This window comes from Lithobates pipiens, unplaced genomic scaffold, assembly GCF_037356315.1.
Source record: "Lithobates pipiens isolate NorthernLeopardFrog02 unplaced genomic scaffold, aLitPip1_a1.2 Scaffold_8, whole genome shotgun sequence".
NCBI lineage: Eukaryota > Metazoa > Chordata > Amphibia > Anura > Ranidae > Lithobates > Lithobates pipiens.
Window position 1 is genome coordinate 573270683 of NW_027507903.1, and position 26118 is coordinate 573296800.

Genomic DNA, 26118 nt, shown 5'->3' on the forward strand with positions numbered 1-26118 from the left:
TGGTCCTTACATTTGTTGTCAGAGGGAAGAATGCCTCCTTAAAGATAACTAAAAAGATCATTAATGTCAGTGGTTACTCATCTGAAAGATAGAAATTGTTTATCGCTCAAGAAACCCTGAGCAATGTCCAAAGAAACCCATTTTCCACAGAACCCTGGTAGAGAAAAGCTGCTGTAGAGGGTTTAACTCTCTAAAGTCTACTAAGTACTGGAATATACGTTTTTTGTGGACTGGTCCTTTAAAGCAGTGGTTCTGAACCTCGGCCCTCAAGTACCCCCAACAGGCCATGTTTTGGGAATTTCTCTTAGATAAAATAGTTGTCCAAATTACCAAGCCATTGACTCTGATTTAAAGCACCTGTGCAAGATAAAGGAAAATGTGCAAACATGGCCTGTTGGGGGTACTTTGGGTCTGAAGTTGAGAACCACTGCTTTAAAGCATTAAGACAATATAAACTGGAAAAAAGCTTATTCATGTTAAGTACATGGCTAGGCAGTAATTATTGGTAACTGACAATGTGAATGATCCTGGTGCCCACCATTTGCAATCGGACTAAATTATTATCCACAAGTGAAAGTTAAATGGGAAAATGGTCTTTCTCCATCTTTTTTATTCTAAGTTCTTAGAACAATGTGGTCAGAAGCACACAATATAGCCATTGGTGTACTTTTGTGCCTGCACTTTTAATCCTTTCCTTCCCGAAATAGATTGTTAAACCTCAAGGGAAAGAGGTAAAATTGTAATTTAGTTATATTTACTGATTTCAACTCCAGATGATTTTTTGTTTTAAATAGAGTGGGGAAGTTCTTTCAGAATATTATTTCTGTCCCCACCTTGACCCTGGTTGGGAAGATTCTTCTTAACTTCCTGTCTCTGTGACAGAAATGAAAAAATGGGAGGTGTGGTTGACAACAGTACAGAAAGACACAGGCAGCAATAAAAACATAAGCCTTCTTCACTTCACAAAAATTGTGTTTTGTGTTCTTGTCTGTGTCCCCATTGGGATAATTACCATCTTTGATCCTGTTGGGAGATTCCCAGTTACTTCCTGTCCTAATAGGTAGTTAAGTGGGGAGCTCCCTAATATGAATAGAGATGATAATAAAAACCTGACAAAATCTCTTCCCCACTCTATCCAGAACAAAATGTTGAGCGTAGTTGGGCTTTAAGAAAATGTGGAATTTGGAAATGTTTCCAAAAACAGTACAGTTCATTTATAAGTTCAATATAACCCACAAGCTGAAGAGTGTTTATGCATTTCTGTGTCTTAGGGCTGGATGAGCCTCTGTGAGAAATCCATTTGTCACCACAAATCAAAACGAGAACATTTAATCCGGAGCGGTCAGCAGTTTTTGTTGACATATTTGCCGGGGAAAGATGTTCATCAGTATTGTGCCTTGTGGAATCCCCAGTGAGATGGAGCAATGCAGAACACTGTTCCTCCTTTCCCATGCACTGTATGTTTTGTTGTGGTGCAGACAATGTTCCAGGGGGTGCCTCACTGGGGAAAGGCGTGGGATGGGAATTACCATGGACATCTGCCTGAACTTAACTTTTACTTTTTTTGTAGCTCAATAAAGAGGTGAGGAATGTAAAAAATTGAGGAGTGAGATGTAGAACAGGAGAAGCCACACACAAATAAAAGGGTCAGGTAGCAATATAGAAGAGTTTGCAGTTAACTCATTCACTGCTGGTGGGGTTTTTTTTTTTTTTTGCACAACCCACTGTTGATTTATTTATTTCCTGTTTTTATCAATATGCTTAGCAGCACTAACAATGGACAAAACCATACCCATCATTAGATACCCTTGAAGGGGTGTACTAGAGTTATTTCCACAGCCATACATATACTGCAAGGCCAGTTGGGTTAGCAATGAATTAACTTTTGAGCCTCTCCTTGGATTATTGATAGAAACTGCAGTTCCTGGAAGTGACCTACACAGATATGAGGGGAACGCACCACATACAGATCTTTTGTCTTGGTTGAGAATACAAGTCAGTAGTACCCTAACCCAACAGGAGTGCTGACTTTGACATTGCATTTCCCATCAACAATACAAAGTATGACTTCTTAATAAGCCTGCTTCAAATTCCACATGTAGTTCTTATTTATACCCAAATATTTATAACCAAATGGAGAACCTACTTATTCAGAAATATTTTTGGGGGAAATTGACTGTGATTTAGCTAAAAAGAGGCTTTTTCTGGAAAAAGAAGTCTAGTCTGGGATTGCAATATTACAACTGGCTGCAGTCAGGGCAAGGATCTTTTTTATACCAGGAATTGTGCACAGGAATAGTGGTAGTCTGAAAAACACACCTCTGCCATCAGAATGTGTGGATTGCACTCTTGGCCTCACCCTTTCCCAGAGATTTTCCAGGTTTTGTGACCACTATTTAAGTGCCAGCAGACTGAGAGTGATCTTTACTGGGATGCTGTAACAATCTTGACCTTAAAGTCAAGCAACTTTAGTCAGAAAATTAACTGCACATGCTCAGTTGCTCTCTATTTTTAGGCACTGTGCTGAAAATGTAAAAGCCGATTTGCTGACAGTCTAAGGATTTACTCCTGTTCAAGGGCTCTGGGCTTTAGCAAAATGGCAGCCTTCAGCAAGAAGAAACAGGAGCAATGCTGGAGGCAATTTAGAGTACACACACTGATTTTGGTAGCATAATTATTAATGCAGAATGTATGTTCCTTTCTAAAGAACATTATTTTTATCAAGTTGTTATGGGTAAGGTTCCACTTTAAGAAATGTCTGTGACACTTAACACCACTCCAGTCAGGAAAGTAATAAGAATATTATCAGATATAATACCAGAATAATAGCAGAATAATAAAGAATAATAGCATTCTTCAAAGTGGCAAGGATTTTTAAAATGTCTTTTTTTAGAGCATTTAGAAAATAATGATTAATGCTTTTTAAATGATGTTATAATAAAAAGAAAGAAAATGGTGAAAAAAATATTTTCAGAAAAGATATTACAAGATATACAATAGCAACGCTAAAAATAAACAGAACTAAATGTAAAACATACTTACTAAGTTCACCTGGCCTTTGGTACCTATGCAGAGTCCAATCTGAGTACATTCAATTTGATAGAATCACAGGCTCTCTCATAAAAGATTCTTCCTGTATCCATAGTCATTTTGATAATAAACGAGAGCTGGGAATGCAGCCATTAAGGATGAGCCGAAGACCCCCCTGTTCGATTCACACCAGAACCTGTGAACAGACCTAAACTTAGTGTGAACTTTAGAACTCTATTAAAGTCTATGGGACTCGAACGTTCAAAATCTAAAGGGCTCATTTTAAAATCTAATATGCAAGTTACTGTCCTAAAAAGTGTTTGGAGACCTGGGTCCTGCCCCAGGGGACATGGATCAATGCAAAAAAAAGTTTTAAAACTGCTGTTTTTTCAGGAGCAATAATTTTAATAATGATTAAAGTGAAACAATAAAAGTGTAATATTCCTTTAAATTTTGTACCTGGGGGGTGTCTATAATATGCCTGTGAAGTGTCATTCTGTATTACGGGAGCCGACAATTCATTCATTGATAAAAAAAAAATTTTTAAAAGCGTGAGGTACCCCTAAATTCAATTACCAGGCCCTTCAGGTCTGGTATGGATATTAAGGGGAACCCCGCATCAAATTTAAAAAAAAAATTGACGTGGGGGTCCCCCTAAAAATCCATACCAGACCCTTTATCCGTGCATGCAACCTGGCAGGCCGCAGGAAAAGAGGGGGGGCGAGAGAGCCGCCCCCCTCCTGAACCGTACCAGGCCACATGCCCTCAACATTGGGAGGATGCTTTGGGGGTCTGTGACCCCTCAAAGCACCATGTCCCCATGTTGATGGGGACAAGGGCCTTATCCCCACAACCCTGGCTGGTGGTTGTGGGGGTCTGCGGGCGGGGGGCTTATCAGAATCTGGAATCCCCCTTTAACAAGGGGGCCCCCAGATGCCGGCCCCCCCTGTTTGAAATGGTAAGGGGGTACAAAAGTACCCCTACCATTTCACAAAGAAAGTGTAAAAAATTGTTAAATAAGACAAACACACTTTTGAAAAATTCCTTTATTAAAAAGAAAAAAAAGAAAAAAAAGATTCCAGCGGTGGTAATCCACTCTTGCTATCCAGCGATGGATGATCATCTCTCCAGGGTCCAGCGATGGCTGATCTGATCCAGCAAAGGGTGATTTTCAGTCCAGCGCAGTCCATCCATGCATCCATCTTCTGTCTCCACTGAGGAGACACTGCGGGGAGCCCAGCACCTGACGTTTCTTATATTAGGAGGGCGGGGCCACCCGAGACCTGACCCCGCCCCCTCTGATGCTAGCGAGGGAAGCCAGGGGTTCCCCAATGACATAAGGGTGACCCCGCCCCCTCTGATGTAACAGAAACCTGAAACACTACGAAGAGCCACAAAAATGAAGTTCAATGCTTCCGAGCATGCATCAAATTGTTTTCGAGCATGCGTGATTTTTTGCTCGTCCGAATTGCATACAGACTAATGCAATTTTGGATAGGAACTTTTTCCGACCGAAAAATAGAGAACCTGCTCTCAATCTTTTGCTGGCTGGAATTCTGCCAGAAAAAATGAGATGGAGCATACACATGATCAGAATTTCTGACCAAAAGCTCACATCTGACTTTTCCTGGCAGAATTTCTAATCGTGTGTATTGGGCATTACTGCTTCTAAATGGTTTTATGATGGCCAATTAGGATCAGAATTCAGCCTGTTGAGAAATCTGCTAGAGGTTTTATGACATGACAATTATACAACCGTTATTAGCAGGCTTGACTGAAGAGACATCCTGCTAATAGGCTTAATGACCTGGGCCTGTATTCTGTCAAAGGTGCTGTGACTGGAATGTTGTAATATAAATTGTGACAGCCTGATCTGTGTCCGAAGTTGACCATTCAATCTGATGATCTGATTTTGTTGATAAATTGGTGAATTTTGGAGAAATGAGGGGGCAGTGTGTTCCGTATGATTCCTTATTTTCTTTACTGAGTTTGGGGTTTATTGGACCTCATCATCATCACCACAGGCATCTTTATAGCAAGAAGAACATGAGCAGGTAACCTGTCAGCTACATTCAGTGATTTTGTGTTTTATGAGTGGAGTTACACTTACAGACGTAAAGATGTGGAACCTCGTTGCCTGCCTTTCCAATGAACATTAGAAAAGTGTTTAGCCTCTCTATCGGGCCTACAGAGCTCCTACATACTTACTTACAGTATTATACAAGGTTGACAAGAAGGTACATATCCATCAAATTTTACTTTTCACTAGTCCAGCAGTTTTCTTCAAGGAAAAGCAAAACTAACCCATCAAAATATTACCATGAGCCCACATGGGTACTACGATTCTGGGTTCAAAATATCTTCCTTTAAAGCAGAGCTTCAAAAATTTTAATTTTGGTTTTAGGTGAGTTTTCCTTAGTTTAGTAAAGCCTCAGTAAACTTTCTATTACATTTTTTATTTTTTTTATGAATTTTTTATCATTTTTAAACATATACATGTCAATTCAAAAGAATTTAAAATCCAAAAGAAAGGAATCTCACAATTCATGAGTTCCTTTAAGTAGGGATCTGTCATAGAACATGTTAACCAGCATACATAATTTCCATGAAAACAGAAAATAAAGGTTTATGAAAAAGTATCAGATCTTCACAGTCTGCCTAGGTTTGCTCAGTTCATGGTAAACAATAAATCTATATGTTCATCTCTGACATATTGGCCATGTATATTAACAGCTTAGAAATTGGTCACGTTTATGAAAATAGATGTCTGGCTCCTGTTTTACTCATACAATGTATACATAGTCAAGTTGAAAAAAGCCACAAGGCCATCTAATTCAAGCAACAGAAGAAAAAAATTAATGAATAAATAAATGAATAACTTTAAACCCTTTGTATACCGAACTGTATACCCACAGCTGATCAAAAGAAAGATAAAAATAAATCCTTAAAGTTTGGTCCAATTTGCTCTAACATGAAAAAAAAAGTTAGGATCCCCTAAGACAATTGGATTTTTCCTAGATCAACAATTTATGTTTATATGTGATTATTTACCTTTGATTGGTGCAGCAATCACTTTCTCTTTATAACATAAAATAATAGTTTTTACTTTCTAAACTAGTAGAGCAAATGCAGTTGGCACCAGACCAAGTTCTTTACAATACAAAATGAATAAAATCTAAGCTATGATATTGAATTGATTATGTTCCCACTTTAAGCTGCAGTTTTAATAAGCAAAAAAATCCTCCAAATTATGTAGTTGTAGATAACTCCCTTTATAGGACTGCATTAGTGTAATTTATTGCTTTGTAAATATTCTTCTGTTGATTTTAGAAAACATATTTCTTTATCTATTGGCTTCTTTCTGTGCTTCTTTTTGGAGAATTATCTAAGGAAGGGGAAATAATTCCATGGTTAGCAGGCCAAATGCATGAAATTTGGATGTGTCTAGGCCGAGAGCTCAGAATGAACAGATTAATGACCAAGAAATGTGTACAAATAACACTTGTAGTAGTGGACAAATCTACTATGCTAGAGATAGTAATATTGCAATGAGATAAAAGTAGTATTGTTTGTATTAAGTCCATTAACTAATGTTAAATGGCCAAAGATTGAACTAAAGTGACACAGTAACAGGTTCATTAGTCTTCATGGAACATATGGTACATGTACAATTTCAGTCTGCTGCTGACACACCTGGGATTTCAGTACAGGCCTTGCTTTGCTGAGTAAAGGCAAAATGTATGCAGGAGTTTTGCACACTCTTCATTCCCATATGAGAACTTAAGGGTCTGGTATGGATTTTGGGGGGACCACACGCCTTTTTTTTTTTTTTTTTTTGGCATGGGGTTCCCCTTAAAATCCATACCAGACCCAAAAAGCCTGGTATGGATTGGGGGAGACCCCACTCCTTTTCTTTCACATTTTTGTATTGCCGGCAATGTTTTTTTTTTACATTAATTTGTCAGCAGGGAAGCCCGCTCACAGCTGATGACTCATCAATTGTTAAAGCGGTTGTAAACCGCTGGACTTTTTTTGTACCCTGCAAGGTAATGTCATAATGTGCTAGTATGCATTGCATTCTAGCACATTATGTTGAACTTACCTTAAAACTAAGGTTTTAAAGAGGAAGTAAACCCTGATGAGTTTACTTCCTCTTTTTTTCCCTGCAAAGGTAAAGCATAATGGACTACTATGCATCGCATAGTAGCCCATTATGTGTCACTTACCTGACACAGGAGCCAGCGAAGTCGCGCTGTCCCCTGTAGTCCGCCGCATCCATCTTGCTGGTGGCGTCTCGCAGCTCCGCCGCTGTCATTCGGCGAAGCCGCGATGACGTCACTCCCGCGCATGCGCACGGGAGTCGACAAATGCGGCAGCTCCATTTTTGGAACTGCCGCGTTCAGTGCGCCTGCGCGCCGCTGTCTACGGCGCATGCGCCGTAGACAGCGGTGCCCCGTTTTCAGGCAAATATCTCCTAAACCATATAGGTTTAGGAGATATTGCTTGGACCTACAGGTAAGCCTTAATCTAGGCTTACCTGTAGGTCAAAGTGGTTTGTAAGGGTTTACAACCACTTTAAACGTGAAGTACTAATGCAACACTAAACGTGTACATGACAAACGTGATAAAGTGCTTAAAATGCAAGAGATATATATAAAGCATCTGACTTCTACAGTGTTGCCAGCGCCAAAAATATATGTGATATGTAGTGAAGCAGAGCTAAATAACTCAGTACTAAAATGTATAATGCTAATAATAAAGTGCTAATAATAAAGTGCTAATACTATTCATGAATACCTCTAAACCAATCATAAGATATAAAGTGCTAATAATAAAGTGCTCAAAAGTGAATCAAAAAATCAATAGGAATAAGTAATCCAAAATGTATCCGAAATAACTATAGGTACTAAGCAATAGTCTCTATAGGAGTAAGTGCAGCACAGAAAGAAAAAAAAATCCAAATGCAGGTAGTAAAAAGCTTGTGAATATCCTTTTCCAATCCACACTCTGTGTGTGCTAGCCTCTTATCTGAAGAGAAGACCTCAAATGGGTCTAGTCGTGCATCAAAAGGATGTATACCATCACTGTGTCCTTTTCCTCCTCCTTGGGTATATCCACACTACACTGAGTTCCACGACCAGCTCCTTTAAAACATTGTCTCCTCTGCCGCCAGATCAAGCAATGTCTTCTCTCTACGTCCTTCCAAATGGAATCTCTTGTCCATTTGTGGATGCATGTGCATGTTTAGGCGATATTTACACTACTTATAGGTAAGCCTTATTATAGGCTTACCTATAGGTAAAAGTCAGAGATGGGAGTTTACGCCCACATGAAGGATGTAGCAGCCAGCTTCCCGGCCCACTCCTTAACAACCAGCTATTTACCGGTTGTTACGGACACCATACCCCGCTCCTTAACACTGCAGCTACTAAACGTAGTTCACACACTAGGCTAAACGCTGCTAAACACCAGAAAAAAACGCCTTCTTCTGTCTGGTGTTTTTACAGCCGTTTTTAGCTTTCTAGTGTGCATGAGGGCTACTAGAGATACTTTTCTCTGCCAGCGCCCTTGGTTCTTGTTGTGTGTTCACAGTTAATAACTTTTAAAGTAATTAATTGAATAAGCTATACACTATGTATCCGATTCCACATTATTCACTCTTTGGTCTATATCATTTACTATAAAATTCAGATCTTCCTGTGTCTGATTCCTCTCAAGCTCTGTTGATGTTGGCAGGAACGCTTTCTGGCCGGGATCCTAAATCTCCCTTGTGGTCAGGGGTCAGAGCTCCAGCTGGCCATGGGGCTCCCCCTCCACACAATTCACTCTGCAAGCACAACAGGAATGTCTATTCAGTGGAGCGGTCTCTAGCACTGCGGGCAAACAAGATGGAACCTTCGCTTTTGTTCTTCATCTACTGACATTTAAATTGCCCAGTAAAGCTAACTATATTGTGCTATACTAAGCTGCCAGCTCCATGTTCACAGGACAGGTATTGTTTCTGCACAACTTAACTAAGGAACGATTTATTTCAGTTGGGGGCTAAAATGACATCTGTAAACAAACTGCCTGCTTCATGTTGCCGGGTGAGCAGTTTGAAGCTGAACAATATGGAGGGCACATATGGAAATTGTAAAGGGTTTGGGGAACGTAACTATTGCATCGAAAAGGAATATATATATTTTTTTACTTTAATTTTTAACTCAGGACTAAAATTAAAACTTATAATAAGCCATTTTAGGGTAAATTTGAATCACTGCATACAAATATGTCTTATTTATGATTTACAATTAGCAAGTGAAACGCTAGACTTTTTTCACATCTTATGTGGCAAACCTTAAAAGAGAAGTACAGCCAAAACTCGGTTGGCACTATTTCTAGATTGTAAGCTCTAACGAGCAGGGCCCTCTGATCCCTCCTGTATTGATTTGTATTCTAAGTGTACGGTCTGCCCTCATGTTGTAAAGTGCTGCGCAAACTGTTGGCGCTATATTAATCCTTTATAATAATAATTTCTCCTGTGGATCACAGAAGCGCAGTCTGTTCTGCACTCTTGTGACCCATTTTCAGCAGGCAGTGGGCTGAAGTCCACTGTCGGCTGACCTCTCAGAGCCAGTTCAGGCTCAGGAAAGATTGCAACCATATGGTCAGTATCTGTCCATATGCCTGGACCGAGGAGCCACTGAGAGCCTTGATGGGCCACTCCCACCCCCTCCACAGCCCAGCACTCCAGTGAAGGGGGGGGGGGGGGGCAGAGCACCAGATCTCTGCTCAGGTTGCTCTGAGAACCAAGCGATCGGTGGTGTTTGATCGCTCACTTCTCAGTCTTAGAGCTGGCAGGGGACTGATTCTAAAATAAAAATCATTCCCGTTGTTCTCTTTTAAAGCTGAACTCCAGGCAGATATAACGGACACAAAAAATACATAAATTAAAGCTCTATATTCCTTTGCCGTAAAAAATAAAAATAAAAAAAGTTAACTTTTTTTTTCCTTTTATTGGTTGAACTAGATGGACATATGTCTTTTTTTAATCAGACTAACTATGTAATTGATAGAGGGAGAAGCCGCATAAGAAGACAGTCAGTTTTGCTGTATTGCAAGCAGCCCAGATAGCAATTCAGCTGCAAATTATTTGCTAAGTTATTGCTAGACTTGTCAGGCTTCACAACTTTGTTGCACAATTGCATTAAGTCTGCTTTGCATGACTCCAGATAAAACATTCTGAAAGTCTGCTGCAAGTTCTTGTTTAGTTATGTTGTGCAATAGTCATCCCACCACAGGGGGCACTGTGGCTGAATTTTCATGCTGTAGTCTTGCAGAACTCTTGCTGTAGACTCACCACTGTAACTTTGCTCTTGCTAGAGACTTGTCGTGCAAGTTTGCTACAAATTGGAAACGTGTCAACTAGAATTTGTGCTTCAAGTACTCTACAAGTGTACACCTTACCAGTGAAAATGTGCAGCACAATTCAACACTGACAAGTTATCCTTGCTATCTGGGAGCATGCTGATAGGAGGAAAAAGACAGGAAGAGTGTAAAAAGAGACCAAAGCAACTGATGCTTCTGCTTTTATTGTCTAGACTGGGAAAAGGGAGTGTGTGTGTGTGTGTGTGTGTGTGTGTGTGTGGGGGGGGGGGGGTATATACACTCTCTATATATACAGTGTATACTATATATATCTGTGTGTTTAGCTGTTTGCTTGGAAGTCAGCTTTAACTGCTTTGCTAAAAAGAAAAAAGCCTTTTGCATACTGATCCTAATAAATGAATTAACTTGCAGTGATGGCCTGAAAGAAAACAGCTACTACTGTGGTCTTTCTTTAGTACACCCACAATTCTTTGGAAAAGTTGTGTCATAGATGCACTTAAATGTTCAAATAAAATATTTTTACATTTTTAATAAAAATATTTCATCTAACAATATATAAATATATATTATACTATTTAATAAATACATAATAAATATACAAATATACACTATATTGTCAAACATACTGGGACACCTGCCTTTACACACACATGAACTTTAATGGTATGCCAGTCTTAGTCCGTAGGGCTCAATATTGAGTTGGCCCAACCTTTGCAGCTATAACAGTTTCAACTCTTCTGGGAAGGCTGTCCACAAGGTTTAGGAGTGTGTCTATGGGAATGTTTGTCCATTCTGCAAGAAGCGCATTTGTGAGGTTAGGCACTGATGTGGACAAGGAGGCCTGGCTCGCAGTGTCTGCTCTAATTTATCTCAAAGTTGTTCTATTGGGTTGAGGTCAGGACCCTGTGCAGGCTAGTCAAGTTCTACCAACCCAAATTCGCTCATCCATGTCTTTACGGACATGGCTTTATGCTCTGATGCACAGTCATGTTAGAACAGGATGGAGCCATCCCCAAACTGTTCCCACAAAGTTGGGAGCATGAAATCGTCCAAAATGCCTTGGCATGCTGGCGCCTTAAGAATTCCCTTTGCTGGAACTAAGGGGTCAAGCCCAACCCTTGAAACACAACCCTACACCATAACCCCCCCCCCCCCTCCACCAAATGATTTGGACCAGTACACAAAGCAAGGTCCATAAAGAGTCCTGACCTCAACCCTATAAAACACCTTTGGGCTGAATTAGAGTATAGACTGTGAGCCAGGCCTTCTCGTCCACATTAGTGCCTGCCCTTACAAATGCGCTTCTGAAAGAACAGTCAAACATTTCCTACAAACTCCAAAACCTTGTGGACAGCCTTTCCAGAAGAGTTGAAGCTGTTATAGCTACATAGGGTGGGCCAACTCAATATTGAACCCTACGGACTAAGATTGGGATGCCAATAAAATTCATGTGCTTGTAAATGCAGGTGTCCCAATACTTTTGACAATATAGTGTATATTTGTATACAATAATATATATTTTTAACAAATATCTATTTTTAAAATGTTTTCTTTTTAGTCCTCACCTTCCCCACAGTTCGTTTTAGCAGCTGGGAACAAATAATAGAAAGCTCTGTGTATGCTACCAGTAATGCCTTGACTAAGGACACTCTGCCAGTCATCATGTGACAGTTTTGGATCAATTGCCAAACATGAGTGTGACGTGTGAGAAAAAGAGGAACTGGCAAAGCACAGGTCAACCACTATTTAGCACACCTAAAAGGAATATTTTAGTTATAAAGTTGTTCATCTGTCAAATTATATGTCTTGGATATTTCAACAGCAGGATCCCAAGCTTCTCCTGTTACATTCACCATAATAAAATATAAATAACCCACAAGGATGAGTAGTAGACTTGTGCACAATGGAAAATTTTGTTTAGTTTTGGTTCGTTGTCATTCGTAAAATACATAATTTCGTTCTGTTATATTCGTTATGTTACGTTAATAAATTTTTTGGATAATTCGTTATTATTCGTATAGTGTCGATATTCGTTATACTGAATCTCGAATCCTGTTGAATTCATTCGTTATATGTGCTATAATTTCATTCGTATTCGTTGAAATTCGATATTTATGTATGTATATATATTAATGATAATAATTCATAGTTTGTAAAGTCGTTTGTTTATTGAATCTTTTAACACACACAATGACAATATCTCTTCTCCTCCTCTCAAATACAATACAACACCCTTCTCACTCAGTTCTCAGAAATGTACTTTGCCAGTAATCCAACCTCCAGCACAAAATTAATCAGCTGATTGGACTATAAGCCCTTGTACACACGGTCGGAGATTCCGACAACCAAATCCGTCGGATTTTGTCCGACGGATCTTGTCCGAAACTGTTGTATACACACGGTCGGACAAAGTTGTCGGAAAATCCGATCTTTCAGAACGTGATGACGTAATTTCGTTATGATGGGACTACATTCAGGCTAGTAGCCAATAGCTTTGATGTAGGAATTTGATCTGAGCATGCGTGGCACTTTGTCCGATCAGAATTCTCTATACATGATCGGAGTATGTCCGATCGGAGCAGTTTGTCGGAAAATATTTCCAGCAAGTTGGAAAGTTTGGTCCGACGGATATTCCGACGGAAACAGTCCGATGAATACCACACACAGTCGGAGTATCCGACAAACCGCTCCGATCGGACACATTCCGACGGAATCTCCGACCGTGTGTACAAGGGCTAAGATTTACTTTGAGCTGACCTTTTGTTTCATTAGATCTTTAAAGAATTACCGAATCGTGTCAAATTCATTCGTTATGTCCGCTATAATTTATTTAGTATTCGTTGTAATTCGTTATTTTTTTTATTCGGATGCATCCAAATGTCCGAAAGACGCAAAATTCGGCCGCATTTCGATTCATTATGAAACGAATTGCATAAGCCTAATGAGTAGAACCTTCTCATAATGGGTACAACAGAGTCAGCAAAAAAAAATCACTTTCCATGGATTGACCTTTTAATGCCATTCTAGCCATATACAATGACATGTAATAGCACAGACAATGCAGTAGCAGAGATGGGAAATGTCTCTTTTTATTCAAGAAGCTGACTTTTTGTTTCTAGTTGAGAATCGCTAAACTCTGATGTGCTGAGGAAGAATGGCTATGTACAGGAATAAAATATTTCATATTGTCTATTTTTTGTGAGAAACCCTAAAACATTCCGTTCAGCCACAAATACTCCCAGACATGCCATCCATTCAGTCACCAGCTTCTAGGCCAAGTGTTTGGCTTATGGGAAGAGATAGCTAAGTGTGCAGATACAATTCGGTATCTTGCACCGTTGCTGGACCACCTACTGAGTATACATGTACTGAGCAATTATTTTGCATTCTTTCATGTTAATTAATAGTGAATGTGGATTTCTGGACATAAGTTATTTATAACTCCTTCAAACTGACATGGTAATTCTTCCCTTAATCATTTGTGTTTCCAAGCCATCTTAAAAATGTACAGTATATGATTAATAGTTTTCCTTGGCTTGGGTTGTACACTGAGCTTCACCTGTTATCTCCCGCACATAGATGGTGAAAGTTGCTGACGTTTGGGTGTTTTCTGATGATTTGTTGAGCTGAAATGTTCCGTCAGACATATCAGTCCTGTTATGTTATGTACAACGTTTAGAAACACTTTGCCGTTCCAATGCAAAAAAAATCTCAGTGTGCAGCTGCAGGAAACATGTGACCTCCATGGGTGAACTGTTAATGTTATCCAGGAAATATGGCCTTGCCAAGGTCAGAGTATCCACTAAATGTACCTCTGAAGGAAAACCTGTCACTATAGAGATATGGGAGCTGTCATTGTTGACCTCTCCTTCTGAAAATGCTGTTGTGCCAAACATCTGGCTTCTGTGTTTTTAGAATTTTAACTTAACTTGCTGCATACTTTTTTGAGGTCAAGTGACTCAAAGTATTAAAACTAGAAGTGGCCAACAAGCATTGTCCAAAGAAGGCTTGCAATGGCACGTGTGGTTAAAGAAGGGGCCTGAGGGAATCAGGACTCTGTTAAGGTCTGTAGAAGGTGTGTGGGTGAAAAAAATCACCCCTACTTTGTTTATTGCCCTTTCCAATCAACTGTGAAAACCAAAGGTGGGTTTAAGAACAAATGCATTGATCCACCAAAACAGATCATCTAAAGATGGCTGCTATGCTGAAGGAGTAAGGAACACGTGTGCAGGACAACCATTCAAGCAGCTTTGTCTGGCTGGAAAGTGTATGACATGACTGTCAGCAGTTTTAGCCCTTGTACACATGGTCGGATATTCTGACCAACAAAAGTCGTCAAATTTTGTCCATCGGATTTTGTCCGAAACTTGTGTTCCATACACACGGTCGGACAAAGTTGTCGAAAAATCCGATCGTACGTAACGTGATGACGTTATTTTGTTTCGACGGGACTACGTTCAGGCTAGTAGCCAATAGCTTTGGTCTAGGAATTTGATCTGAGCATGCGTGGAACTTTGTCCGATCGGAATTCTCTACACACAATCGGACAAAGTCCGATCGGATCATGTTGTGGGAAAGTTTTAAGCCCAGCTCTAAAACTTTGTCCATCGGATATTCTGACGGAAACAGTCTGATCGAACATTTTCCGTTGGAATGTCCGACCCTGTGTACAAGGGCTTAGACTAGCAACTAATAATAGCTGTTATTAGTGGGGCAGTATGGGTCATTAGCCACTAATTTGTATTGTGGCTTATATTAAGGGTGATATGGTAAAGAGAACTATTATTAGGTGGACAATATAGGCCACTGCCTGCCAATGCAAAATGGCAGGTGCTGGGAAGGTTTCCAATGAGCTGGAAGGTCCATCAAAATTTTGCTATGGGGCTGTGAGATTTTTTGGTTACATGGATGACGGCAGCCTGAGGAGCACCTCTTATAATGGTTTTCTTTTAATCTGAACCTTCCAAAACACCAAGTGCATGGAGATATGGTGATAACGTCATCATATTTGCCATCAGCTGTTTCAAACATGCTTCACCTCTCCCCAAAAATGCAGACTATGTTTACTAATATGCAAGTTTTGAGTTTTTGTGAAATGTCAATAGGTAAGCCCTCATGTCTATCTCTAACCAATCCCCTGACCACTGACATATGTTGAGAGCAGTGACACGTGACTTGCGGTTAACAGCTTGGAGGAATAACTGGGTAACTAGGGACGGACTGGAGCAGAATATTTGTATCTAATTATGCAATGGAGATTTGTTTGAAAGCTGAATAGTTTAATATTGGCAACAATTTCCATAAACATTGGCAGACAAAAGAGTTGCTTTAACCTGAATTTTAAAAAATCCAGCCAGATTTAGCAGGATTCCTACAGGCTTCTGGGCAGAATTTCTTGTTGCATAGTTCTGTGCTGAGCTTTCATTCTCATGCATGTGGACAATATCTGCTGTACACTTGAAACCTTAATGGACTGTACCACTGGATCCATCCCATTGTAATTGGTGGCTCAAGGCCAGTGGTTGAGCTTAATGTTCTGTAGAACATTGAGGCACCATTGAAAGGAAAACAAATCTATGTGATAGTAGAACATGTATGGTTGTTAAAAAGGGAGTTGGCTACGTGATAATCCACTTCAGCAGGTTTGTAGGTGTGTTCCTGGTCACCAGAGAGACCTATGAGCATGGCAGATAACAGTAACTTTTTTTATTTGAAACAATACATTTTAATTTGTTTATAAAGCATAAATATACAACATTTCAATCCAATTAGATATATAGCTGCAATGGAGTTGGTCACAGTAGTAAAATAGTACATATAGGGGTTGATTTACTAAAGGCATATACACTGTGCACTTTGCAGGAGCCGTTGCTCCAGAGCTAAGTAAATGAGCAGAAGCTCTGCTGACTTCCATCGTCAAATCATGTGCAAGCAAAAATGCAGTTTTTTTTAAATTTTCCTTCCATGTGATTGGGTATTCTTTGCAGTGAAGCTTTACCTCAATTACTAAGCTGTGGAGCAACCGCACTTACAGAGTGCAACTGCACATTGCAAAGTGAACAGCCTCTTTGCCTTTAGTAAATCAACCCCATAGTCAGAGCTCATAAAACAAAAGGTGAATAAACAGATATTGAAAAAACTCTTGATAACCAGATCCTGCTTACCCATAATGGGTTCAAGCTGTAGGCAGGGGTTGATCATGAAGCTAATTAAAACCACAAGGAACAAAAAGAGTATGGAAAGGTAATGGACTACACCAATAATTCAGACTTGATAGAGTTGTTAAAGGTTATATTCTTTTTAGTATTTAGAGGCTCTAGGGAGAGATAAATGTACCTTGAGCTCTGGTAGATGCTCTTCTAAGGATTCAAGGTAGCAAAAGGCAGGTTGAGAAGTGTAGACAAAACTAAGCAACTCAAAACTGAATAGTGCCAGTACTGCTGTTTATGGAACCTATAAATCCCCGTACAAACAATCGGAAATCCCCCCAACAAAAGTCTGATGAGAGCTCGGAAATTCTGACCGTGTGTATGCTCCATCAGACTTTTGCTGGCAGAATTTCCGCCAGCAAAAGATTGAGAGCAGGTTCTCTATTTTTCAGACGGAAAAAGTTCCAATTGGAAATTCCGATCGTCTGTAACAATTCCAACACGCAAAATTCCTACGCATGCTCGGAAACAATTTGATGCATGCTCTGAAGAAATTAACTTACATTTCTCAGCTTGTCGTAGTGTTGTACGTCACCGTGTTATTGAAAGGTCGAAAGTTCAGAGAACTTTTGTGTGACCATGTGTATGCTATCCAAGCTGGAGTGGAATTCTGTTGGAAAAATCTTGGAAAATCTCGTGGTGTGTACGAGGCATAAGTCAGTAGGAAGGAAGAGACTTGCAATGATGTGGAGTGAATTAGCAATACCTGGTATCTTGGGCTACAGAGTTTGCTTTTAAATTGTGATAATGCATTTGAAATCTTTGTTACTAGTCGCTGGCAGATTGTCAGTGTGCTGTAAAAAGCCTGTGGCCACAAGTGGACAGGGCAAGGAGTATGATACTCAAACTGAGGCGGCAGCACATACAGAGTTAAGGCAAGGTTCCAACAGTTGTTGTATTTACAAGATTGCAGGTTTAGGGACAAGAGGAAAGCTGGTAATATACAGTCACTAGCACTATGTTGGTTGGGTTTACATGGGGACATGGAGAGGTGGGCTCTTATGCCCCTAGAGGCTGCTTGAGGTATATGCCTAAACATGTGGAATGGACTTAAGGAGTTAATCCTCTGTGTTGTATAAAAATGCTCTTTGTATGGACAGATCCTCCTCCTCCTGCAGGGTCTCTCTTGGCAAGGCCAGATAAGACACATGCAGAGTAGTAAAGTTGCACATGCTCAGTTTGGTCTCCATTGCTGGAGATAATATTTTCTGTTTGGGTTGAGCTTTTCAGGTCACATAGTATTGACATCACACATTTGGGCATGTATACAGATCCTAAGTGACAGTCCAGTCCCTCCCTCCTCCTCCATGCCCAGTAATTAAAAAAGTACACAGTGGGTGGGATGTCAGATCTTGATTGATGGATGATCCGCCTCCCATAACAGTATGAGGACACAGGCTGTAGTGGAAATCTCCTCCTAACTGAACACTCAGCACTCGGGCAGACTCTGCAGTTTATCACGTGACCATGGTATACAGATCAGCCAAAAAGGTATATACAGTGGTGTGAAAAAGTGTTTGCCCCCTTCCTCATTTCCTGTTCCTTTGCATGTTTGTCACACTTAAGTGTTTCGGAACATCAAACCAATTTAAACAATAGTCAAGGACAACACAAGTAAACACAAAATGTAATTTGTAAATGAAGGTGTTTATTATTAAAGGTGAAAAAAAAATCCAAACCATCATGGCCCTGTGTGAAAAAGTGATTGCCCCCTAAACCTAATAACTGGTTGGGCCACCCTTAGCAGCAACAACTGCAACCAAGCGTTTGCGATAACGTGCAATGAGGCTTTTACAGCGTCCTGGAGGAATTTTGGCCCACTCATCTTTGCAGAATTGTCCTAATTCAGTTACATTAGAGGGTTTTCGAGCATGAACGGCCTTTTTAAGGTCATACCACAACATCTCAATAGGATTCAGGTCAGGACTTTGGCTAGGCCACTCCAAAGTCTTCATTTTGTTTTTCTTCAGCCATTCGGTGGTGGACTTTCTGGTGTGTTTAGGATCATTGTCCTGCTGCAGAACCCAAGTTTGTTTCAGCTTGAGTACACGAACAGATGGTTGGACATTCTCCTTCAGGATCTCTTGGTAGACAGCAGAATTCATAGTTCCTTTTATCACGGCAAGTCTTCCAGGTCCTGAAGCAGCAAAACAGCCCCAGACCATCACACTACCACCACCATATTTTACTGTTGGTATAATGTTCTTTTTATGAAATGCAGTGTTCCTTCTACGCCAGATATACTTGGACACACACCTTCCAAAGAGTTCCACTTTTGTCTCATCGGTCCACAGAATGTTGTCCCAAAAGTCTTGGGGATCATCAAGATGTGTTGTGGAGAAATTGAGACGAGCTTTGATGTTTTTTTTGCTCAGCAGTGGTTTTCTCCTTGGAACTCTGCCATGCAGGCCATTTTTGCCCAGTCTTTTCCTGATGGTGGAGGCATGAACGCTGACCTTAACTGAGGCCTGCAGTTCCTTGGACGTTGTTGTGGGGTCTTTTGTGACCTCTTGGATGAGTCGTCGCTGCGCTCTTGGGGTAATTTTGGGCGGCCGGCCACTCCTGGGAAGGCTTACCACTGTTCCATGTCTTCGCCATTTGTGGATAATGGCTCTCACTGTGGTTCGCTGGATTCCCAAAGCTTTGGAAATGGCTTTATAACCCTTTCCAGACTGATAGATCTCAATTACTTTCTTTCTCAATTGTTCCTGAATTTCTTCTTTGGGTCTCGGCATGATGTGTAGCTTTTAAGGATCTTCTGGTGGACCTTACTGTGTCAAGCAGCTCCTATTTAAGTGATGCCTTGGTTGTGAACAGGTGTGGCAATAATCAGGCCTGGGTGTGGCTAGAGAAATTGAACTCAGGTGTGGACAACCACAGTTATAGTATGTTTTAACAAGGGGGGCAATCACTTTTTCACACAGGGCCATGATGGTTTGGATTTTTTTTCACCTTTAATAATAAACACCTTCATTTACAAATTGCATTTTGTGTTTACTTGTGTTGTCCTTGACTATTGTTTAAATTGGTTTGATGTTCCGAAACACTTAAGTGTGACAAACATGCAAAGGAACAGGAAATGAGGAAGGGGGCAAACACTTTTTCACACCACTGTAGTGGCAGTACTTTAATGTAAAAAGAGGATTTATAAGCTGTGGGCACTGCAGGAGAGGGGGGGGGGGTGCAGATGAACTATTTTCATATTACTAGGTTTAGTAACACTTTAAGGCCACTCTCTAATACAAGCTACACTTCTCCTTGCTGACATTTGGTTAACTTTTGTATTCTGTTACTCAGCTCTCTCCTCTCTCATTGAACATTCCAGATAACAGTTCATTTATACACTTCTCCTTCCATGCAGTATTTCTGAGCTGGTGCCATGTAGCGTGCACCAGCCTCCACCAGCCTAGCAACTATCACTGCATCCCAGTGATATTGATACACATATTTAACTTCTAACCTTGCGTGTGTGCTTTTACTATTATTCTCTACACTTTGCACTGATTTATGTATCACAGGAAGCTCCATACATGCATTATGTGTGCATTTGATCTCAGAGGCCTCATTCCATCTTCTGTGACTCCCAGGTTGGGTCCATAGGATGCCCCATACCGCAATAGGACCAACAAAATGGGGTGCTGATCACGAGAAGGGTACCTACTCACACTGGCTTATTCATTACTGGGGTCCTCTGTCACCTAGGTCAAGTCACCTCAACTTCCCGACTGGATGGCTGCTAAACTGAATTAGACTGTTTTCCTGCATCCACCACTGTAGCGATATCACCTACCTTGCTACCTGTAGAGCACTGGAACCATTTCTGTGTAAATGTCTCTTTCCCTTGATTGTGCCCAAACTGTTTTACACCATGCACGCACCCCTTATATGTTTAGCAAAAAAACTTCAAACCAGGAAGTTGTCAATAGCAATAAACGTCTCTTTACTGCAGAGCTTCATTCCATACAGCTCACGGTACATTACATATTTTCTAGACATGGTTCACACTCTTAACAGATTTCTCTAACTTCAGTTGCCTCCTGGTAGCCCCTTTCCATACATCAATAATGCAGAAAGTCTGTATGTCCATACCCTGGGAGCCCCAACTAGGTTCCCATTAAGGGAGGCATGATTAGGCAAAGTTCAATCACATAGCTACATTATCTCCTTTCTGGTTCAAATACATGGAATGAACGCCAGGCCCTGAAGCTGCTCTTCTCTTGTATTTATATGCCACTGATATTGGACAGCCGCATGGGAGTCTTGGCAGAATAATTAACATTGCCAGAGGCATGTTATTGCCAGAGGCACCAGCTACAGATACATAAAAAATGCACATTTTAACTTAACCACAGCACAACACAGACAAAAAATTATTTAGGCACCTGCCTACAACTAGTGTTGCTACTGTTAGCAACAGATGTGAAGTTACAGGTATAGAAACACTTGCAGTAACAGGTGCAGTATCACTTCAGCAACAGGCTCAGTAACATGTGCAGTAACAAGCTCAGCAACACGTGCAGTAATGAACTAAGTAACACTTACAGTAACAGGCTCGGTAAAGTTTGAAGTAACCTGTATGGCTCCCGCTCCACACAGGAACAGCTCAGTTACCAGCTGAGTGCTGCTTAAGTCCTTGATGTATAGGAGTGGGAAGGCAATGTGAATAGGCCAGCTAGTACTGGGAGGTTGCAGCCCTTCAACACAGATATACAGTAGTACCTCTTCAGCACAGGCAAGGCCTACATTAACAGGGTGGCATCTGCTAAAACTGAGGTATCCCCTACCCTTTTTACACTGTAACCTCTCCCAAGGCTAAATCACTGTCCTTGATAAGCGGGGGTTCCTCTTCCTACTCTTTCCACTTGCCAATTGCAGCAGAGCACTGCTATTTATTAGCACTGCCTTAACCAATATGGCTACAAAGGGTAACTGAGGGTGGCAGCATCCAACTGGCTACAGGGGAACATCATTCCACCTAGGACCCCATTCCATCCCCGAGACGGCAATGTATCAAGTGCAGGGCGAAGTAATCACATATGGGTGTATTCTACTGTTTTAAATCTTCTCCTGTAGCTCCTTTACAGACATAGATATGCAAAGCCTTATGCATCAATGTGTTCATTGATCAAGATCTCAGCGGCACATGCATTTTCGCCCATATTTAGAGTAGAATAAACTAAGAACAAGGGCTGTGCAAATGTTCTGGCAATCATTATCCCTCCTGTGGTTATCTTTGTTAGTAAGGTAGAATGTTGGAGATACTTGGCCTTACACCAGTCTAGTACCTTATATAAAGTACACATCTGGAAATTCTATAATCAAAAGAACTTTATAGATACATCAAGCACTTGATATATAAATGCTACAATAATGCTTCTTGAAAAATGTTTGTGCAGTCCATAGGTGTTTTTTCTAGTGTCTGCTTTAGAGTAAAACCCACTTTTGAGGAATTTAAAATGGCTGACAAGTTCACTTTAAGTACAATCCTGGGGCTTATGTAACTGGACATTTACAATTGTAATAACTGTACATAATAGTAAACAGAATATAGATCAAGATCTCCATTTCCAGCAATAATCCAACTTCGTATATTTTTTTTCTCTGAAGTAGACACTAATCCAAGAGGTACATAGCTGGAAGTTTGTTGGATAAGTTTGAATTAATGTTTGCTCTGTAAAAACAAAATGTTCTTCTAAAGTCATTATATATACTAATTGATGGAACAAACAATTAGATGATTTGCAAATTCCTAAATAAAAAGAGACATTTTAAATGTTTGTTAACATTTATGTTAAAATTTATTTTAAAATAATAATTTTATGTTAAAATTTTTAAGAACATTTGATTTTATAATGATATGTTTTGTAATAATCTATGTTTGAGATGCCTGAAAAGTCCTGCTCATATGTTGCAGCTTACCAGTCCACATGGTGGTGGTTGCATTTGTTGCATCCACGGCAGTGGGAGCCATTGGCACCCAATGCTGTCAATCACAGTCAGTGAGGAGGGAGCTGGGGTGAGGCCAGTGGCTCGGAGCAGGAGCCAGCATGCACAAGTGCCCCCAGAGCAAGTGGTTTGCTATGGGGGCACTTGGCAGGGCAAGGAGCCAGAAACGCCGCCGGGGGACCTGAGAAGAGGAGGATCGGGGGTTCTGTGTGCAAAACCATTACACAGAGCAAGTAAATATAACAGGTTTGATGTTTTATTTTTATTTATTTTTTAAACTAGCCTTTACAATCACTTTAAGGAAGCTCATAGTGAACAAAGATGGTGGCTATCATTGCTGACCACTTCTTCTGGAAGGACTAACTCCCAAACTGTCATGATGATCTGCTGGCTTCAATATATTGCTTAACTAGAACAAGTTTGCTTATCAGGGGTTCTGGCTTTCCAGATCGGCATGTTTGTTAGAGGTCAATACTTCAATGCATTGAAGCCAAAGAAAACCCAGTAACTAGTATTTTCAGAAGGTCATCAATGGAAGTTTCCATTTTACTCTCCATACTGGTTTCCTTTAAGCCCTTGTACACACGGTAGGACATTCCCACAGATAATGTCCGATCGGACCATGTTATTGGATAATCCGACCTTGTGTGGGCTCAATCGGACTGTTTCCGTCGGAATATCCGACCGACAAAGTTTTAGAGCTGGGCTATAAAATTTTCAGACAACATGGTCCGATGGGACTTTGTCCTATCGTTTGTAGAGAATTCCGATCGGACAAAGTACCACGCATGCTCAGATCAAATTCCTAGACCAAAGCTATTGGCTACTAGCCTGAACGTAGTCCCGTTGTAATGAAATAACGTCACCATGTTCTGAACAATTAGATTTTCCGACAACTTTGTCCGACAGTGTGTATGCAACACAAGTTTCGGACAAAATCCGTCGGACAAAATCCTACGGATTTTGTTGTCGGAGTGTCCGACCGTGTGTACAAGGGCTAAGAAAAATGCAGACAGTTTCATAGATATTTTAAAATCTATTACTGGAGCCAAAGAACACATCTGTGAGCTAATTTCATTAGACCCATTAAAGTGAAGGATTTTATTTAGATCCGTATGAGAAACTCTCTTATTCAACAACACAAAGTAAAACATAATCACAGACTGTGAAGATGCATTGGGCATATTATATCCTATTCATGTCTTCTGATGCTATATTGTATGCTTAAACATACATTGTTATATCAGTTTGATAAAATGCCTGTGGGTCCTGACAGAAATCCAGAGCTGTCCCGTGCACACTTTATCTTACTGTATCTTAAGGAGTCAGGCCGCGTACACACGCGCGGACTGTTTGCCCAACCTTGTTCGTCAAACAGTTTGGGCAAACAGTCCGCTCAAAATTTGCATGAGCGGACTTGCCCACACACGAGCGGACTGTTTGACGAACAAGGTTGGGCAAACAGTTCGCTCAACTTTTGAAATGAACGGACTCGCCCACGTAAGGAGGAGGCAAATCCGCCCATTTCGAGCGCGTGTACAGGTAGGCGGGGCCCGCGAAGGAGACGTCGCGGGCTCCGCCGCCTGGAATGGGCTTAAAGGGGAACCCCAACGCCGAAAAAAATCGGCGTGGGGGTTCCCCCCAAGTCCACACCAGACCCTTGTCCGAGCACGCTACCCGGCCGGCCAGGAAAGGGGGGCGAGCGAGCGCGCCCCCCCCTCCTGAGCCGTACCAGGCCGCGTGCCCTCAACATGGGGGGGTGCCTTGGGGAAGGGGGGGCCGCGCGGCCCCCCCACCCCAAAGCACCTTGTCCCCATGTTGATGAGGACAAGGGCCTCTTCCCGACAACCCTGGCCGTTGGTTGTCGGGGTCTGCGGGCGGGGGGCTTATCGGAATCCGGGAGCCCCCTTTAAGAAGGGGGCCCCCGGATACCGGCCCCCCACCCTATGTGAATGAGTATGGGGTACAATGTACCCCTACCCATTCACCTGTGGAATAAAGTACAAAAAAAACACAACACATGGAAAAAGTATTTTATTGCACAGCTCCGGGGGTCTTCCGTCTTCGGGGGTCTTCTCGCCGGACTCCTCCGCTATGTGTGTGTAGCTCTTTTACTAGCGGAGGAGTCCGGCTTTCTTCCTCCCCACCGCCGGCCTCTTCTCCCGACTTCGGGGGTCTTGTCCCCCTCTTCGGTTCTTCTGCCGGGCCACCGCGCCTGGTCCGGTGGCCCGGTCTTCTGTCGCCGTCTTCCGTTCTTCTGTCGCCGCCTTCGGTTCTTCTGCCGGGCCACCGCGCCTTCTTGTAGCTCTTTTACAGGCGGTGGCCCGGTCTTCTGTCGCCGCTGTCGTCGCCGCCGCCGCCGCCTTCCGTTCTTGTTCTTCTTGTTCTTCTTCTTGTTCTTCTCCTGGAGATGTTGACTCGACGATCTCTCCGGCCGGAATGCCAGAGCCGCGCTGTGCGGTCACTTATATAGTGACAATGGGGCGGTGTCACATGGTATATGTCACATGGGTTGGTCACATGGTGACCCCGCCCCCTTACGATGTCATAGTCCCCATGTGACATCAACCCATGTGACCAACCCATGTGACATATACCATGTGACACCGCCCCATTGTCACTATATAAGTGGCAGCGGAGCGTGTCCCTGGCATTCCGGCCGGAGAGATCGTCGAGTCAACATCTCCAGGAGAAGAAGAAGAAGAACAAGAACGGAAGGCGGCGGCGGCGGCGACGGCGACAGAAGACCGGGCCACCGCCTGTAAAAGAGCTACAAGAAGGCGCGGTGGCCCGGCAGAAGAACCGAAGGCGGCGACAGAAGAACGGAAGACGGCGACAGAAGACCGGGCCACCGGACCAGGCGCGGTGGCCCGGCAGAAGAACCGAAGAGGGGGACAAGACCCCCGAAGTCGGGAGAAGAGGCCGGCGGCGGGGAGGAAGAAAGCCGGACTCCTCCGCTAGTAAAAGAGCTACACACACATAGCGGAGGAGTCCGGCGAGAAGACCCCCGAAGACGGAAGACCCCCGGAGCTGTGCAATAAAATACTTTTTCCATGTGTTGTGTTTTTTTTGTACTTTATTCCACAGGTGAATGGTTAGGGGTACATTGTACCCCATACTCATTTACATAGGGTGGGGGGCCGGTATCCTCCTTCTTAAAGGGGGCTCCCGGATTCCGATAAGCCCCCCGCCCGCAGACCCCGACAACCAACGGCCAGGGTTGTCGGGAAGAGGCCCTTGTCCTCATCAACATGGGGACAAGGTGCTTTGGGGTGGGGGGGCCGCGCGGCCCCCCCTTCCCCAAGGCACCCCCCCATGTTGAGGGCACGCGGCCTGGTACGGCTCAGGAGGGGGGGCGCGCTCGCTCGCCCCCCTTTCCTGGCCGGCCGGGTAGCGTGCTCGGACAAGGGTCTGGTGTGGACTTGGGGGGAACCCCCACGCCGATTTTTTTCGGCGTTGGGGTTCCCCTTTAAGCCCATTCCAGGCGGCGGAGCCCGCGACGTCTCCCTCGCGGGCCCCGCCTACCTGTACACGCGCTCGAAATGGGCGGACTTTCCGAGCGGGA

At 42.2% G+C, this 26118-nt stretch overlaps 1 protein-coding gene across 2 annotated transcripts in view; it reads left to right on the top strand.

Moving 5' to 3' along the window:
• COL5A3 (collagen type V alpha 3 chain) overlaps positions 1-26118 on the top strand; it is a 266605-nt gene that overhangs the window by 110029 nt on the left and 130458 nt on the right. The window lies entirely within an intron of this gene.